Source organism: Pristiophorus japonicus, chromosome 21 (genome assembly GCF_044704955.1).
Source record: "Pristiophorus japonicus isolate sPriJap1 chromosome 21, sPriJap1.hap1, whole genome shotgun sequence".
NCBI lineage: Eukaryota > Metazoa > Chordata > Chondrichthyes > Pristiophoridae > Pristiophorus > Pristiophorus japonicus.
The window spans coordinates 70,773,850-70,791,857 of NC_091997.1; the positions used below are offsets into that span (position 1 = coordinate 70,773,850).

Consider the following 18,008-nt stretch of genomic DNA (forward strand, 5'->3'; position numbering starts at 1 on the left):
TCATTGAGGGCAATAATCATGCCGGGATTTTCAGGAAGCTCATAAAGACCAAGGACTTGACTTTAGAAGGGGCGGCATTGATAGCTCAGACCTTCATGGCAGGGGAAGAGGAGACCAAGCTAATTTACATGCGCAGCCCTGGTCCCAACGTGGCGATGGACCAGGGAGTTAACATGGTGAACGCGGCTCGGGACCCCGCAGGCAGGCAAGGGCATTTCGAAACCGCCCAGGCAGCAACAGGCTCTAGGGTGGGCCCACAGCAGGGACAATGGAAAGGGGATCGGCAATTCACGCCATCACGAGGAACAATGCGTCCCGCGATGGGACCATTAACACCCACCATCAGATTGCTTAGAAACAACCAAATGGGCAATCAGAGAGGAATGCCTGGTAACAGTCCCTTTATTAACAACAATCTCAGCTCATGCTGGAGGTGTGGGGGTAGACACACTGCGAAAAGCTGCAGGTTCCAGCAATATACCTGGAGGATTTGTAACGTCAGTGGACACTTGGCCAGGATGTGCAAAAAGGCTGTAGCGAGGCTAATCTGCGAGACAGAGGAACCAGACAAGGGGTCTGCAATGCAGGATGAGGCCTGGGGAAAAGCCATGGATGCTGAAGTTCAGCGGGTTCATTTGGCTGACGTCCACAGCTCATACACTAAAACGCCACCCATGATGGTGAAAGTCTTATTGAATGGCATCCCGGTGCACATGGGGCTGGATACGGGAGCTAGCCAGTCACCTATGAGCGTCCAACAATTTGAGAGACTATGGCCGCACAGAGCTAGCAGGCCCAAACTGGAACGCATTGACACGCAGCTACGGACGTACACCAAAGAGATCATCCCAGTGCTGGGCAGTGCAAACTTGGTGGTAACACATAATGGATCACAGAACCAGCTGCCACTCTGAATTGTCCCGGGAAATAGCCCAGCGCTCTTGGGGAGGAGTTGGCTAGCTGAGATGAATTAGAAATGCGGGGATGTGCACGCCATTTCATCCATGGAGCAAAGTTCATGCTCACAGGTCCTACAAAAATTCGGGTCACTATTTCAACCCGGTGTCGGAACATTCAAAGGCACTAAAGTAGTGATACGCATCACTCCAGACACCAGACGAGTGCACCACAAAGCCAGAGCAGTGCCATATGTGATGCGCGAAAAAATTGAAAGTGAATTGGACAGGCTGCTCAGAGAAGGCATAATTTCGGCCGTTGAATTCAGCGACTGGGCAAGTCCCATCGTTCCCGTCCTTAAAGCAGATGGCTCGGTCAGGATTTGTGGTGACTACAAAGCCACCATCAACCGAGTGCCGCTGCAAGACCAATACCCGCTCCCGAGAGCGGAGGACCTTTCTGCCACGCTGGCAGGTGGCAAGCTGTTCACGAAGCTGGACCTCACTTTGGCCGACATGACTCAGGAACTGGCTGAAGAATCCAAGCTTCTGATCACCATCACGACGCACAAGGGATTATTTATCTACAACAGGTTTCCGTTTGGCATTCGTTTGGCGGCAGCTATCTTTCAGAGAAACATGGAAAGCTTGCTCAAATCCATTCCTGGAACAATCGTATTCCAAGACGACATTCTTATAACAGGTCGAGACACCAAGGAACACCTCCACAACCTGGAGGAGATGCTACGCCGACTGGATCGGGTAGGCTTGCGGCTGAAAAAGGCCAAGTGTGTGTTTTTGGCCCCAGAGGTCGGGTTTTTGGGCAGGAGGGTTGCCGCAGACAGGATCCGGCCCACTGAATCAAAAACGGAGGCGATTCGCCGGGCGCGCAGGCCCAGCAACACATCGGAGTTGCGGTCATTTCTGGGACTTTTGACCTATTTTGGGAACTTTCTGTGAACTTAAGCACATTGTTGGAGCCGTTACACATGCTCCTGCGTAAAGGTTGTGAATGGCTTTGGGGGGACTGTCAAGAACGGGCTTTCAATAAGGCGAGGAACCTGCTGTGTTCTAACAAATTGTTGACTTTGTATGACCCCTGTAAAAAACTGGTTTTAACATGCGATGCATCATCCAACGGGGTTGGGTGTGTGTTGCAGCAGGGTAATGATGACGGCCGACTCCAACCGGTGGCTTATGCCTCCAGGTCACTCTCCGGCAGAGCGTGGATATGGCATGGTCGAAAAGGAAGCACTCGCTTGTGTTTACGGTGTGAAAAAGATGCACCAGTACCTTTTCGGTAGACGGTTCGAGCTAGAAACGGACCACAAGCCGTTATCATCCTTGTTGTCCGACAGCAAGGCTGTCAATGCCAATGCATCAGCTCGCATACAGTGATGGGCCCTCATGCTGGCTGCGTATGACTACACCATACGGCACCGGCCAGGCACTGAAAATTGTGCTGACGCGCTCAGCAGGCTCCCACTGGCCACCACCGAAGGGGCGTCGGAGCAGAGCGCTGAGATGGTTGAGGCTTTTGACACTGCAGGCTCCCCCATCACAGCCTGCCAGATCAAACTCTGGAGAGACCCCCTCCTATCCATGATAAAGAAATGTGTCCTGACTGGGGATTGGGCGCCCGCACACAGGGCGTGCCCCGAGGAGGTCAGACCGTTTCAGAGATGGATGGATGAGCTCTCCATCCAAGACGACTGCCTGCTATGGAGCAGCCGGGTAGTCATGCCCCAGAAAGGGAACTCCACAGCGAGCACCCTGTCATCGTGTTAATGAAGGCCTTTGCCCGGTCACACGTATGGTGGCCGGGGATTGACTCAGACCTGGAACACTGGATACGCAGGTGCACGATGTGTGCCCAGCTGGGCAATGCCCCCAGGGAGGCCCCACTCAGCCTGTGGCCCTGGCCCACCAGGCCATGGTCACGTATTCATGTAGACTATGCAGGCCCGTTCATGGGAAAAATGTTCCTGATCGTTGTCGATGCATACTCGAAATGGATCGAGTGCATCATATTAAACTCGTGCACGACATCCATCACCGTGGAGAGTCTGCGTACGGTTTTCGCGACCCATGGCTTGCCAGACATCCTGGTCAGCGACAATGGCCTGTGTTTCACCAGCCATGAATTCCAGTAGTTTATGTCGGGCAATGGTATCAAACACGTCCGGACAGCGCTGTCCAAGCCGGCTTCCAATGGCCAGGCGGAACGTGCGGTCCAAGTCATAAAACAGGGCATGTTACGCATCCAAGGACCCTCTCTTCAGTACCGCCTGTCGCACCTTATACTGGTCCCGCCCGCACTCGCTCACGGGAGTCCCGCCAGCGGAACTCCTCATGAAACGCATGCTTAAGACGTGGCTGTCCCTCATTCACCCAGCCCTGGCAGACATTTTTGAGGGCAAGCGCCAGTCCCAAACCGAGTTCCATGATCGAAACTCAAGGGGGAGGTGTATAGAAATGGATGATCCGGTATTTGTTCTTAACCATGCTTTGGGACCCAAGTGGCTTGAGGGCACTGTAATTGGCAAAGAAGGAAATAGGGTCATAGTGGTCAGACTAAACAACGGGCAGATATGCCGCAAACAGTTGGACCAAGTAAAGAAAAGGTTCAGCATAGACACAGAGGAATCTGAAGAAGAGCATGAGATGTCACCCACACCACTGCCAGTGGACGAGCAACAAGGACGGTCCAGAGCATGCCCAGTCCCTGCGGCCAGCCCGGACAGGCCGGAATCACCTCAGGTGACAGAGACACGTGCCTAGGCTCAGCCAACAGAGCCACAACTGCGGCGCTCCACGAGTGAGCGTCGACCACCTGAAAGACTTAATCTTTGAGACAAAAAGACTTAAGGTGGGAGGTGATGTCATGTATATAACATCTTGCAATGGTAATCGTCATGTAACTGTAACCTTCATGCAACTCCCTGTACACTGTACTTATACCCTAGAAATGCACACCCTGACCACAGGGGGTGAACTTGTGGGAGACACTCCTCACCTGGGTTTCCAGGTATAAAAGGGGAGGTCCCACCCAGGGTCAGCACTTCTTGGTCCTGGGAATAAAGGTTAAGGTCACAGAGTGACCGTGTCTGCTATACATGCCTCGTGTGAATTTGTAGTAAGGTGCTGGGACACCACACCTGGTGTCCTGGGCCAATATTTATCCCTCAATCAACATAACAAAAACAGATTATCCGGTCATTATCACATTGCTGTGTGTGGGAGCTTGCTGTGCGCAAATTGGCTGCCACGTTTCCCACATTACAACAGTGACCACACTCCAAAAGTACTTCATTGGCTGTAAAGCCCTTCGAGACGCCCGGTGGTCGTGAAAGGCGCTATATAAATGCAAGTCTTTCTTTCTATTTGTACATTAAAAACCTTGTGAATAGCAGTCACTTCCGATGAGAGCCACATTGTAATCTACTGCTCAGATTGCACACTCACTCATCATGAGCAACGCCAGTTTTAAAGACTTTAAGTTTCCATGAAGAACTCATGGGCTTTTTATGAAATAAGCTTAAGTTGGAACTCGATCACCTTTTGTCAAGCCAGAGAGCTTTTCTCAGGGCTGGGCGATGTGTTTTATGTGTCCCTACAGGAAGGAGATGACATGAAAAGGGTCCTGCTCCTGCTAGCCCTGCCAAGGGGCATCTGCTGGCGTTATGTAAATGTCCTGAGCGGAATTTGCTATTCCGTACAGCAACTGCACCGCACGAAACTTCTAAATTGGCTCAATTGTGCCATTGTTGTCGAGACATAAAAGAATCTATTCAGCAGGGTCCAAAAAAAAATCTGTGGAATAATTTCGCAAGGGGAAAGAAAGTAACAACTCTGCTTTGGAAATTCCTTTTTTGGGAGGTCCTGTCTCCACCTACGTTCGCTTAATTCCGGCGGAACAAGCCATGGATTTGCATAATTGTCAGGTGAAAAGCCGAGGCTGGGCGTAGCTTTTGAACAGGCGGATGCAAAGTAATTCGCAGAACTTACGAAGTTCTCGCCAGGAAGTTGCAAATCAAGTCGAGCCTTTGTGAAGAGAAGTGTACTCCTTGTTCGGGTTGGAGCACTTTCATCTTCTTGACCACCCCAAGGTGAGCTGTTCGTTATTTGAAAGGCTTGTGTTTTTGTGTGCGAGTGAGAATTATCGCAGGTGCATTCAAAGGCAGCGACAACACTTTTTGCTGTCTTACAAGAAAGTAAGTGATTCTCCCTCTTGTGTGAGTGCGAGAGGTCCCAGATTTTGCGGGCAGGGAGGAGAATGAACGTTTTGATCGAGTTAATAATTAGCGACCCCCAGAAATGGAAGCTTCTTAACCGGTTTTAAAAAATAACATTTAAAAAAAAAAGAAAGTTTTTACAATTGCCCTGAAGACGTTGAACACAGCGTTTGAGTGGAACTTGCAAAGTGGCTTTTTATCTGAAGTCGATCTGAAAGATGTGGGGAGACTCCCAGGGGGGTTTGTTACAGGGGCAAATGTGTGTGTGTGTGTGTGTGTGTGTGTGTGTCTCTGTCTCCAAGGCAATAATTGCTGCTCCAGTGGGGTGGAATCGAAACTTTCTTAGAGTTACAAATGATACAACTCGAGCTAAATATGTGCAATTTTTTTTTTAAAACTGCAACTTGCTGAATGAAAACAGAATACTGGAACACAAATACTCTGCAGGCCAGATCAGCATCTGTGAAGAGAGAGAGTGACAAGGGAGTTCACACAGTCTGCCTTGACCTGTTCCAACATGTTCTCTTATTTCAGTTTTCCAGCATCAGCAGTATTTTGCTTTTGTACCGGAAGATCCTACTCCTTCGGCAGGCCCTCGGAGTCGAGGATGACTTGCTCCCACGCAAACACGAGTTCTCAGGTGACTGATGAGTCCAATGCGGGACCTACAGACTCTGTCACGGGTGGGGCAGACCGGGTGGGTGGGGCCCTTGGGTTGCCGTGCGCTCCTTCCGCTTGGCTGCCGCGTGCTCCCGGTGACGAGACTCGAGGTGTTCGGCGCCTTCCCGGATGCCTTCTCCGCTGGCCCACTGACACCAAGGAGGCTTTGAGGGTGTCCTTTCAAACGTTTTCTCTGCCCTCCTGGGACTCGCCTGCCGTGATGTGGCTCTGAGTAGAGCCCTTGTTTCGGGAGCCTGGCATCGGGCATGCAGACGATGTGGCCCGCCCATCGGAGCTGGTCGAGTGTGGTCAGTGCTTCGATGCTGGGGATGTTGGCCTGAGCGAGAACACAGGCGTTGGTGCGCCTATCCTACCAATGAATTTGCAGGATTTTGCGGAGGCAATGTTGGCGGTACTTCTCCAGTGCTTTGAGGATACTGGATAGCAGAAAATACAAACTATTGGTTAGGAATGACCCTTGGATAGAACCATCAAAACGGTGAGAATTAATCTCTATCCAACATATTTGTTAGTTTAATACTGACCAAACAATCTACTTAAGAATGCCTAGGCATTTATTGAACTCTGTTTTTTAATCATTGTAGGAAAATCTATTAAAGACTACATTTAAAAGTAGGGTATGGTAGTATAGTGGTTATGTCACTGGACCAATAATCCAGAGGTCTGGACTAATGATCCAGAGACGCGAGTTCAAATCCCACCACGGCAGCTGGGGAATTTAAATTCAGTTAATTAAATAAATCTGGAATGAAAAATCTAGCATCGGTAATGGTGACCATGAAACTACCGGAGTGTTGTAAAAACCTATTTGGTTCACTAATGTCCTTTTTCGGGAAGAACATCTGCTGCCCTTACCTGGTCTGGCCTATATATGACTCCAGACCCACAGCAATGTGGTTGACTCTTAACTACCCCTCTGAAACGGCCCAGCAAGACACTCAGTTGTACCAAACCGCTATGACAAAGTCAGCACTGTGGGAGCACCTTCACCACACTGACTGCAGCGGTTCAAGAAGGCGGCTCACCACCACCTTCTCAAGGGGCAATTAAGGGATGGGCAATAAATGCCGGCCTTGCCAGCGACGCCCACATCCCGTGAATGAATATAAAAAGAAACCTAGGACTGAACAAATGGCTAAATTGGAATAATACATCCTTCCAACTTTAACTTGAACCAAGGCAGATGTGATGAACCATTCTTTGGTACACTGACTTATAAAAAATAGTGCTCATCCATGTGGACCGAATAGAATCTTTGTTTCCAAGGTGCCAGGGTTCAGGATATCACTGAGCGAATAGAAAAAAGTTCTGGAATGGGTGGGGGAGCAGACAGAAGTCGTGGCTCCTGTGGGAACGCACAACCTAGATAGGAGTAGGTGGGACGTTCTGTTAAAAAAGATTTTGAGGAGTTATAGATTAAAGAGCAGAACCGGGAGGGTGAGTGTCTCGGATGGGGTAGAGGAACAAAGGGATCTTGGAGTACAAATACACAAATCACTAAAAGTAGCAACACAGGTTAGCAAGGCCATTTTTTTTTTTTAAAAAAAGCAAACCAAGCACTAGGGTTTATTTCTAGAGGGATAGAATTGAAAAGTAGGGAAGTTATGTAGCGAACCTTGGTTAGGTCACACTCTCGGGCGAAACTTTCGCCTTCATTTTTGGTGGTTTTCTCGGCGGTACAGCTGTTTTTTGATGAAAAACCGCCCGGCGAAAGTTTCCTCTTTAAAGAATTCCGCCCCCATTTCGAAACGCGCGCCGGGAAGCAAACCGCCCACATGTCCCGCCGAGAAAGCCGTCCGGGTCTAAGTTTGGCCTCAACGGGGGCCCGTAGGCACCGCCAAGGAAACCGCCCAGGAAAAGCTGCCTGAAACAGAGCAGTACCTGAGTACCCTGCAAAGAAAAATAAGTTAGAGCTTATTCTAATTTTTTTAAATTCTAAAATGGCAATTACATTAAAAAGTGTCTTAAGAATGTTTTAAAACATTTTATTTTTTGTTTAAGTGAAACATTTTTTTTGAGTTTCCCCCTCCCTAGGCCCAACCCCAGCCTTGGATTAAATTTTTTTTAAATTTAAGAACTGCCTGCTCTCGCTACTTTCGGCTGTAACCGCCCAGAAACCGCCGAGAATCTTGGTGTAAGATCCATTTTCTTGCCGGGAGGTTTTAATTACCTAATTAGTGGAAACTTTGGCCGACATTCACTCCTGACGTTTAGTGGTATTTTCTGGGCGGCAGTGGCCTTGTGGAAAGTCTACCCCTCAGAGTATTGTATACAGTTCTGGTCGCCATATTATAAAAAAGGATATAGAGGCACTGGAGAGGGTGCAGAGAAGATTTACAAGGATGATACCAGAAATGTGAGGTTATATATAACAGGAAAGGATGAACAGGCTGGGTCTCTTTTTTTTTTTCTCTTGAAAAAATAAAGGCTGAGGAGGTGTCCTAACAAAGGGCTTTAAAATGATGACAGGTTTTGATAGAGTGGATACAGAGAGAATGCTTCCACTTGTGGGGAAGAGCATAACTAGAGGCCATCAATATAAGATCGTCACCAAGAAATCCAATGGGGAATTCAGAAGAAACTACTTTACCCAGAGAGCGGTGAGAATGTGGAACTTGCTGTCACAGGGAGTGATTGAGGCGAATAGTATCGATGCATTTAAGAGGAGGCTGGACAAGCATTTGAGGGAGAAGGGAATAGAGGGTTATGCTGCTAGAGTTAGATGAGGAAAGACTGGAGGAGGCTCGAGTGGAGCATAAACGCCGACATGGACTGGTTGGGCTGAATAGCCTGTTTCTGTGCCGTATATCATGTGTAATCATATGTAGAACTTCCAAGATAGCAATCTCCGGATTACTCCCAGACCGTGCGCTAGGCCGTAACCAGGGGGGGGTGAAAGATTAGGATTGTCAACGTGTGGGTGGGAGGATGCTGCAGAAGGGAGGGTTTCTGATTCCTGGGACACTGGGATGAACCTCCATGGTCTGGGAAGGCTGTACAGAGGGGGTGGCCCCCACCTAAACCAGACGGGCTACCATGTCCTTGTGGCGAGGGTAACTAGGACAACGGGGAAAGATTTTAATTTAGTGGGGTGGGAAAGCATATTTGCATTCAGAGAGACCTGGGGTGTCCTTGTACATGAATCACATAAAGTTAACATGCAGGTACAGCAAGCAATTAGGAAAGCAAATTGTATGTCTGCTTTTGTTACAAAGGGACTAGAGTACAAGAGTAAGGAAGTCTTACTACAATTATACAGGGCATTGGTGAGACCACTCCTGGAGTACTGTGTAAAGTTCTGCTCTCCTTTACCTAAGGAAAGACATACTTGCCTTAGAGGGAGTGCAACAAAGGTTCACTCAACTTGTTCCATGAGATTGAGTAGACTATTCCTATATTCCCTAGAGTTTAGAAGAATGAGAGTTGATCTAAGTGAAACGTATAAAATTCTTACAGGGCTTGACAGGGTAGATGCTGGGAGGATGTTTCCCCCGGGCTGGGGGAGTCTAGAACCAGGGGTCACAGTCTCAGGATAAGGGGTTGGCCATTTCAGACTGAGATGAGGAGAAATTACTTCACTCAGAGGCTGGTGAATCTTTGGAATTCTCTACCCCAGAGGGCTGTGGATGCTCAGTCATTGAGTATATTCAAGATCGAGATCGATAGATTTTTGGGAATTGAGGGATATGGGGATAGTGCGGGAAGTGCAGTTGAGGTAGAAAATCAGCCATGATCTTATTGAATGGCGGAGCAGACTCGAGGGGCTGAATGGCCGACTCCTGCTCCTATTTCTCATGAGTGGAAAATCCAAACGTGTGAAAAGATGGCCCACAGACCATATGAGCAGCATAGCGATGCAGTTGATGTTTTATTAGTTAGTTTTATGTTACAATCTCAACTAATTCCAGTAATTTTGAAAAACTAATAGAATTAAGCCCCAAGGGTGAAAAAAGAGGGAAGTAGTAATTATATAACCTTTAACGATACAAGTACTGGTTCTTCTACCATGTCCAATTCTGACTTGAAAGGTTAAGTTACAAGGAGAGATTACTCAAATTAGATTTGTAGTCCCTAGAACTTAGAAGGTTAAGGGCAATCTGATCGAAGTTTTCAGCATATTAAGCGGAACAGCTAGGATAGATAGAGAGAACCTATTCCCGCTGGTTGGTTGGGAATTCTACGACTAGGGGGCGTCGTCTTAAAAATTAGAGCCAGACCTTTTCAGGAGTGACATTAGGAAACACTTCTACACACAAAGGGTGGTAGAAGTGTGGAACTCTCTTCCGCAAACGGCAATTGATGCTAGAGCAATTGTTAATTTTTAAATCTGAGATTGATAGCTTTCTGTTAAATTGGAGATTGATAGCTTTTTGTTAACCAAAGGTATTAAGTGATATGGAGTTAGATCACAAAGGCGGGTATGTGGAGATGGGTCACAGATCAGCCATGATCTCATTGAATGGCGGAGCAGGCTCGAGGGGCTGAATGGCCTGGGGAGACGAGCGATTTAGGAAATAAAACATCAGAAAATGCTGAGCAGGTCAGCATTTTCTTTAATTCTTTAATTCAGGTCCCCAGCCTCCACAGTAGTTTGCATTTGTGTATGTGATTGGGGATGGCAGTGATGGAGTGAGGTTTGAAGTTCAAAATGGGAATTGATGAAAATTGCAGTTATATAGAATGAGTGAAAGCGAGGCTGAGAACAGCAAGAAAGTCACTGATACTGGCATCCAGTTGCGCACACTCTCTCAAATATTTTGCTTTTAATCTTCCTGTTTTGGCAGGGAATGTACGTCTGTGATCTACCCAGCTCAAATTGTCGCTATCTGCAATTGCACTGCTGATAATTCTATCAAAGCAGCAGGTTGTTACTTTGAACTTGTCCTATTGGACTGCATCTGTTATCTCTATTAGCTCACCTTGTGTTGACTAATAGCTTCAATAGTTTCCTGATTCTTATATCATTATTACATAGAATGTACAGCCTAGAAACAGGCCATTCAGCCTAACAGCTCCGTGATGGTGTTTATGCTCCACACGAGCCTCCTCCCACCTTACTTCACTTCACCCTATCAGCATATCCTTCTATTCCTTTCTCCCTCATAAGAACATAAGAAATAAGAGCAGGAGTAGGCCATTTGGCCCCTCGAGTCTGCTCTGCCATTCAATAAGATCATGGCTGATCCGATCACGGACTCAGCTCCACTTCCCCGCCCGCTCCCCATAACCCCTTATTTCCTTATCCTTTAAGAAACGGTTTATTTCTGTCTTAAATTTATTTAATGTCCCAGCTTCCACAGCTCTCTGAGGCAGTGAATTCTAGAGATTTACAACCCTCAGAAGAAATTTCTCCTCATCTCAGTTCTAAATGGGTGCCCCTTATTGTAAGATAATGTACCTATCCAGCTTCCCCATTAAATGCATCTATGCTGTTTGCTTCAATTATTTCAGGTGGTAGCGAGTTCCACATTCTCACCACTCTCTCTGGGTAAAGAAGTTTCTCCTGAATTCCTTAGTCACTAATAAATTAAATATCATATATCTATTGTTATGTATTTAACCCCTTGTAACCTGTATCACACCACCAGAGGGCCTACCTGTTGGAGTCCCAAACGATCCGAGCATCCCTTGGGAGCACTGTATATAAGCAGGCCACCCATGAGGTAGCTGCACTCTGGAGTCTTATTAAAGGAGCTAAGGTCACACTTACTCATTGTTCACAGAACTCAGTTTCATCCTTTTATTACGAGTGTATCATCCATGACCCTTAGTTTTGATCTCCCTCACAAGTAAAAACATCTTCTCTACATCTATCTCATCAAACCCTTTCAGAATTATGTAGAATTACATTGAATCTTTAAGACCTCTATCAGGTCACCCCTTTGCTGCCTTTGTTAGAAAAAAGGGCCCAGAGAAGTCTAATCTTTTCTGAGGCACAACCTTTCAGTTCTGCTATCAGCGTTGTAAATCTATTTTGCACCTTTTCCAGTGTCTCTATATCCTGTTTGATAATATGGAAGCAGATTGGTCTAACCAACGTTCGATGCCAGTTTAACATAACTTCAGTGCTTTTCACTTCTATCCCTCTAGAAATGAACCCCAGTGCTTGGTTTGCTCTTTATGACCTATATTGCTACTTTTAGTAATTGGTCTAACTGTACCCCCAAGATCCCTCTGCTCCTCCACCCCATTTCATAGAATCATAGGTTTACAGCATGGAATGAGGCCATTTCGGCCCATCATGTCCACGCCGGCCGACCAAGAGCTACCCAACCTAATCCCACTTTCCAGCTCTTGGTCCATAACCCTGCAGGTTACGGCACTTCAAGTGTACATCCAAGTACTTTTTAAATGTGGTGAGGGTTTCTGTCTCTACCACCCTTTCAGGCAGTGAGTTCCAGACCCTCACCACCATTTGCGTGAAGAAATTTCCCCTCAAATCCCCTCTAAACCTCCTACTAATTACTTTAAATCTATGCCCCCTGGTTGTTAACCCCTCTGCTAAGGGCCCTTTGTATCCACTATATCTAGGCCCCTTGTAATTTTATACACCTCAATGAAGTCTCCCCTCAGCCTCCTCTGTTCCAAGGAAAACAAATCCAGCCTATCCAATCTTTCCTTTTATAGCTAAGATTCTCCATTCCCAGAAACATCACTGTAAATCTCCTCTGTACCCTCTCCAGTGCAAGCACATCTTTCCTGTAATGCAGTGACCAGAACTGCACGCGGTACTCCAGCTGTAGCCTAATCAGTGTTTTATACAGTGCAAGCATAACCCCCCTGCTTTTTATATTCTATGCCTCAGCTAATAAAGACAAGTATTCCGTATGCCTTCTTAACCACCTTATCTACCTGGCTGCCTACCTTCCGGGATCTGTGGACCTGCACTCCAAGGTCCCTTTGTTCCTCTACACTTCTCAGTGTCCTACCATTTAATGTGTATACCCATTCCTTGTTAGCCCTCCCCAAATACATTACCTCACACTTGTCCGGATTAAATTCCATTTGCCACTGTTCTGCCCACCTGACCAGTTGATTGCTATCTTCCTGCAGTCCGCAGCTTTCTTCTTCATTGTCAACCACACAACCAATTTTAGTATCAACTGCGAACCTCATAATTATACTCCCTATATTCAAGTATAGATCATTGATGTATGCCACAAAAAGCAAGGGACCTAGTGCTGAGCCCTGTGGAACCCCACTGGAAACAGCCTTCCAGTCGCACAAACATCCATCAACCATTATCCTCTGCTTCCTGCCTCTCAGCCAATTTTGGATCCAACTTGCCACTTTACCCTGGATCCCATGGGCTTTTACTTTCATGACCAGTCTGCCATGTGGGACCTTATCAAAAACTTTGCTAAAATCCATGTACACTGCACCGTACGTTTGTTTAGACTTGTAGTTTCGAAGGAGAATGTGGCCTCCTTAATCTTCCTGCCAAAATACACCCTCACACAATATCTATATTTGCCAATTGCACACCCAAGTTTATTAACATCTTCTTGCATTTTGTGGCAGTCGGCCTCATCATTAACTATTACTACAATTGCAACGGAGAAACTTCGAGAATGGAATGGATACCTTCCCATTTTGGAGATATCCGCAAATTTTGAAAATTGTACTTCCGATTCCCGAGTCCAAATCGCGATTGTGAATGGTGAACAGCAGAGGTCCCAGCGCCGATCCCTGTGGAACACCAAATCCATTTTCCACCAGTCTGAGTAACCACCCTTAACTCCTACTCTCCTTCATGTTTTTGTAACCAGCTTGATATCCATTCCACAACCTGTCCCCTGACTCCACATGTTCTGACCTTAGCTGTAAGGCTACTATGCAGCAATGTTCCCGTCTAGCTGCGGGGGCCCTTAATCAACATGACAAAAACAAATTATTTGGGTCATTATTACATCGCTGTTATGTGGGAGCTTGCTGTGTGCAAATTGGCTGCCGTGTTACACCCCTCTTCCTGCCCCCCGCAATCCTTTAGAGAGCAGGCGACCACGCGGGTTAAAGCTATCTTATCCGTTGTTCTGACCGCCACTCTCCCCATTCCGCTTATCATCATAGGCAGTCCCTCAGAATCGAGGAAGACTTGCTTCCACTCTTAAAATGAGTCGTTAGGTGGCTGAACAGTCCAATGCGAGAACCACAGTCCCTGTCACAGGTGGGACAGACAGTCGTTGAGGGTAAGGGAGGGTGGGACTGGTTTGCCACACGCTCTTTCCGCTGCCTGCGCTTGATTTCTGCATGCTCTTGGCGACGAGACTCATAGAAACATAGAAAATAGGTGCAGGAGTAGGTCATTCAGCCCTTCTAGCCTGCACTGCCATTCAATGAGTTCATGGCTGAACATGAAATTTCAGTACCCCCTTCCTGCTTTCTCGCCATACCCTTTGATCCCCCGAGTAGTAAGGACTTCATCTAACTCCCTTTTGAATATATTTAGTGAATTGGCTTCAACTACTTTCTGTGGTAGAGAATTCCACAGGTTCACCACTCTCTGGGTGAAGAAGTTTCTCCTCATCTCGGTCCTAAATGGCTTACCCCTTATCCTTAGACTGTGACCCCTGGTTCTGGACTTCCCCAACATTGGGAACATTCTTCCTGCATCTAACCTGTCTAAACCCGTCAGAATCTTAAACGTTTCTATGAGGTCCCCTCTCATTCTTCTGAACTCCAGTGAATACAAACCCAGTTGATCCAGTCTTTCTTGATAGGTCAGTCCCACCATCCCAGGAATCAGTCTGGTGAATCTTCGCTGCACTCCCTCAATAGCAAGAATGTCCTTCCTCAAGTTAGGAGACCAAAACTGTACACAATACTCCAGGTGTGGCCTCACCAAGGCCCTGTACAACTGTAGCAACACCTCCCTGCCCCTGTACTCAAATCCCCTTGCTATGAAGGCCAACATGCCATTTGCTTTCTTAATCGCCTGCTGTACCTGCATGCCAACCTTCAATGACTGATGTACCATGACACCCAGGTCTCGTTGCACCTTCCCTTTTCCTAATCTGTCACCATTCAGATAATCGTCTGTGTCTCTGTTTTTACCACCAAAGTGGATAACCTCACATTTATCCACATTATACTTCAACTGCCATGCATTTGCCCACTCACCTAACCTATCCAAGTCACTCTGCAGCCTCATAGCATCCTCCTCGCAGCTCACACTGCCACCCAACTTAGTGTCATCCGCAAATTTGGAGATACTACATTTAATCCCCTCGTCTAAATCATTAATGTACAATGTAAACAGCTGGGGCCCCAGCACAAAACCTTGCGGTACCCCACTAGTCACTGCCTGCCATTCTGAAAAGTACCCATTTACTCCTACTCTTTGCTTCCTGTCTGACAACCAGTTCTCAATCCACGTCAGCACACTACCCCCAATCCCATGTGCTTTAACTTTGCACATTAATCTCTTGTGTGGGACCTTGTTGAAAGCCTTCTGAAAGTCCAAATATACCACATCAACTGGTTCTCCTTTGTCCACTTTACTGGAAACATGCTCAAAAAATTCCAGAAGATTTGTCAAGCATGATTTCCCTTTCACAAATCCATGCTGACTTGGACCTATCATGTCACCATTTTCCAAATGTGCTGCTATGACATCCTTAATAATTGATTCCATCATTTTACCCACTACTGAGGTCAGGCTGACCGGTCTATAATTCCCTGTTTTCTCTCTCCCTCCTTTTTTTAAAAAGTGGGGTTACATTTGCTACCCTCCACTCAATAGGAACTGATCCAGAGTCAATGGAATGTTGGAAAATGACTGTCAATGCATCTGCTATTTCCAAGGCCACCTCCTTCAGTACTCTGGGATGCAGTCCATCAGGCCCTGGGGATTTATCGGCCTTCAATCCCATCAATTTCCCCAACACAATTTCCCGACTAATAAAAATTTCCCTCAGTTCCTCCTCCCTACTAGACCCTCTGACCCCTTTTTTATATCCGGAAGGTTGTTTGTGTCCTCCTTAGTGAATACTGAACCAAAGTACTTGTTCAATTGGTCTGCCATTTCTTTGTTCCCCGTTATGACTTCCCCTGATTCTGACTGCAGGGGACCTACGTTTGTCTTTACTAACCTTTTTCTCTTTACATACCTATAGAAACTTTTACAATCTGCCTTAATGTTCCCTGCAAGCTTCTTCTCGTACTCTATTTTCCCTGCCCTAATCAAACCCTTTGTCCTCCTCTGCTGAGTTCTAAATTTCTCCCAGTCCCCAGGTTCGCTGCTATTTCTCGCCAATTTGTATGCCACTTCCTTGGCTTTAATACTATCGCTGATTTCCCTAGATAGCCACGGTTGAGCCACCTTCCCTTTTTTTTATTTTTACGCCAGACAGGAATGTACAATTGTTGTAATTCATCCATGCGGTCTCTAAATGTCTGCCATTGCCCATCCACAGTCAACCCCTTATGTATCATTCGCCAATCTATCCTAGCCAATTCACGCCTCATACCTTCAAAGTTACCCTTCTTTAAGTTCTGGACCATGGTCTCTGAATTAACTATCATTCTCCATCCTAATGCAGAATTCCACCATATTATGGTCACTCTTCCCCAAGGGGCCTCGCACAATGAGATTGCTAATTAGTCCTCTCTCATTACACAACACTCAGTCTAAGATGGCCTCCCCCCTAGTTGGTTCCTCGACATACTGGTCTAGAAAACCATCCCTTATGCACTCCAGGAAATCCTCCTCCACCGTATTGCTTCCAGTTTGGCTAGCCCAATCTATGTGCATATTAAAGTCACCCATTATAACTGCTGCACCTTTATTGCATGCACCCCTAATTTCCTGTTTGATGCCCTCCCCAACATCACTACTACTGTTTGGAGGTCTGTACACAACTCCCACTAACGTTTTTTGCCCTTTGGTGTTCTGCAGCTCTACCCATATAGATTCCACATCATCCAAGCTAATGTCTTTCCTAACTATTACATTAATCTCCTCTTTAACCAGCAATGCTACCCCACCTCCTTTTCCTTTTATTCTATCCTTCCTGAATGTTGAATACCCCTGGATGTTGAGTTCCCAGCCCTGACCATCCCGGAGCCACGTCTCCGCAATCCCAATCACATCATATTTGTTAACATCTATTTGCACAGTTAATTCATCCACCTTATTGCGGATGCTCCTTGCATTAAGACACAAAGCCTTCAGGCTTGTTTTTTTAACACCCTTTGTCCTTTTAGAATTTTGCTGTACAGTGGCCCTTTTTGTTCTTTGCCTTGGGTTTCTCTGCCCTCCACTTTTCCTCATCTCCTTTCTGTCTTTTGCTTTTGTCTCCCTCTGTCTCCCTGCATTGGTTCCCATCCCCCTGCCATATTAGTTTAACTCCTCCCCAACAGCACTAGCAAACACTCCCCCTAGGACATTGGTTCCAGTCCTGCCCAGGTGCAGACCGTCCGGTTTGTACTGGTCCCACCTCCCCCAGAACCGGTTCCAATGCCCCAGGAATTTGAATCCCTCCCTGCTGCACCACTGCTCAAGCCACGTATTCATCTGCGCTATCCTGCGATTCCTACTCTGACTAGCACGTGGCACTGGTAGCAATCCTGAGATTACTACTTTTGAGGTCCTACTTTTTAATTTAGCTCCTAGCTCCTTCAATTCGTTTCGTAGGACCTCATCCCTTTTTTTACCTATGTTGTTGGTACCAATGTGCACCACGGCAACTGGCTGTTCTCCCTCCCATTTCAGAATGTCTTGCACCCTCTCTGATGCACTTCCTCCAGTCTTTGGCCAGGGATTCCCAGGTGTCGGTGGGGATGTTGCACTTTATCAAGGAGGCTTTGAGGGTGTCCCTGTAATGTTTCCTCTGCCCACCTTTGGCTCATTTGCCATGAAGGAGTTCCGAGTAGAGCGCTTGCTTTGGGAGTCTCGTGTCTGGCATACGGACAATGTGGCCTGCCCAGCGGAGCTGATCAAGTGTGGTCAATGCTTCAATGCTGGGGATGTTGGCCTGGTCGAGGATGCTAATGTTGGTGATTCTGTCCTCCCAGGGGATTTGTAGCCCCTTAAGGCAGTTCTTTAAGGCAGTCGGAGGTGCTGCCTTTCAGATGAGTCGTTAAACCGAGGCCCCGTCTGCTCTCTCAGGCACTATTTCAAAGAAGAGCAGAGGGAGTTATCCCCGGTGTCCTGGGGCTAATATTTATCCTTCAATCAACATAACAAAAACAGATG

General features: G+C 46.9%; 1 protein-coding gene across 2 annotated transcripts in view; it reads left to right on the top strand.

Moving 5' to 3' along the window:
• Positions 1-4,860: 4,860 nt before the first annotated feature.
• LOC139234101 (dual oxidase maturation factor 1-like) overlaps positions 4,861-18,008 on the top strand; it is a 31,461-nt gene continuing 18,313 nt past the window's right edge. Inside the window, exons 1-2 of one of the 2 annotated variants that reach the window (XM_070865040.1) lie at positions 4,861-5,005; positions 5,666-5,771. The gene's annotated coding sequence lies outside the window, so the exon portion shown is untranslated. The remainder of the gene's footprint in view (positions 5,006-5,665; positions 5,772-18,008) is intronic. The other variant, XM_070865039.1, reaches the window with a different exon arrangement.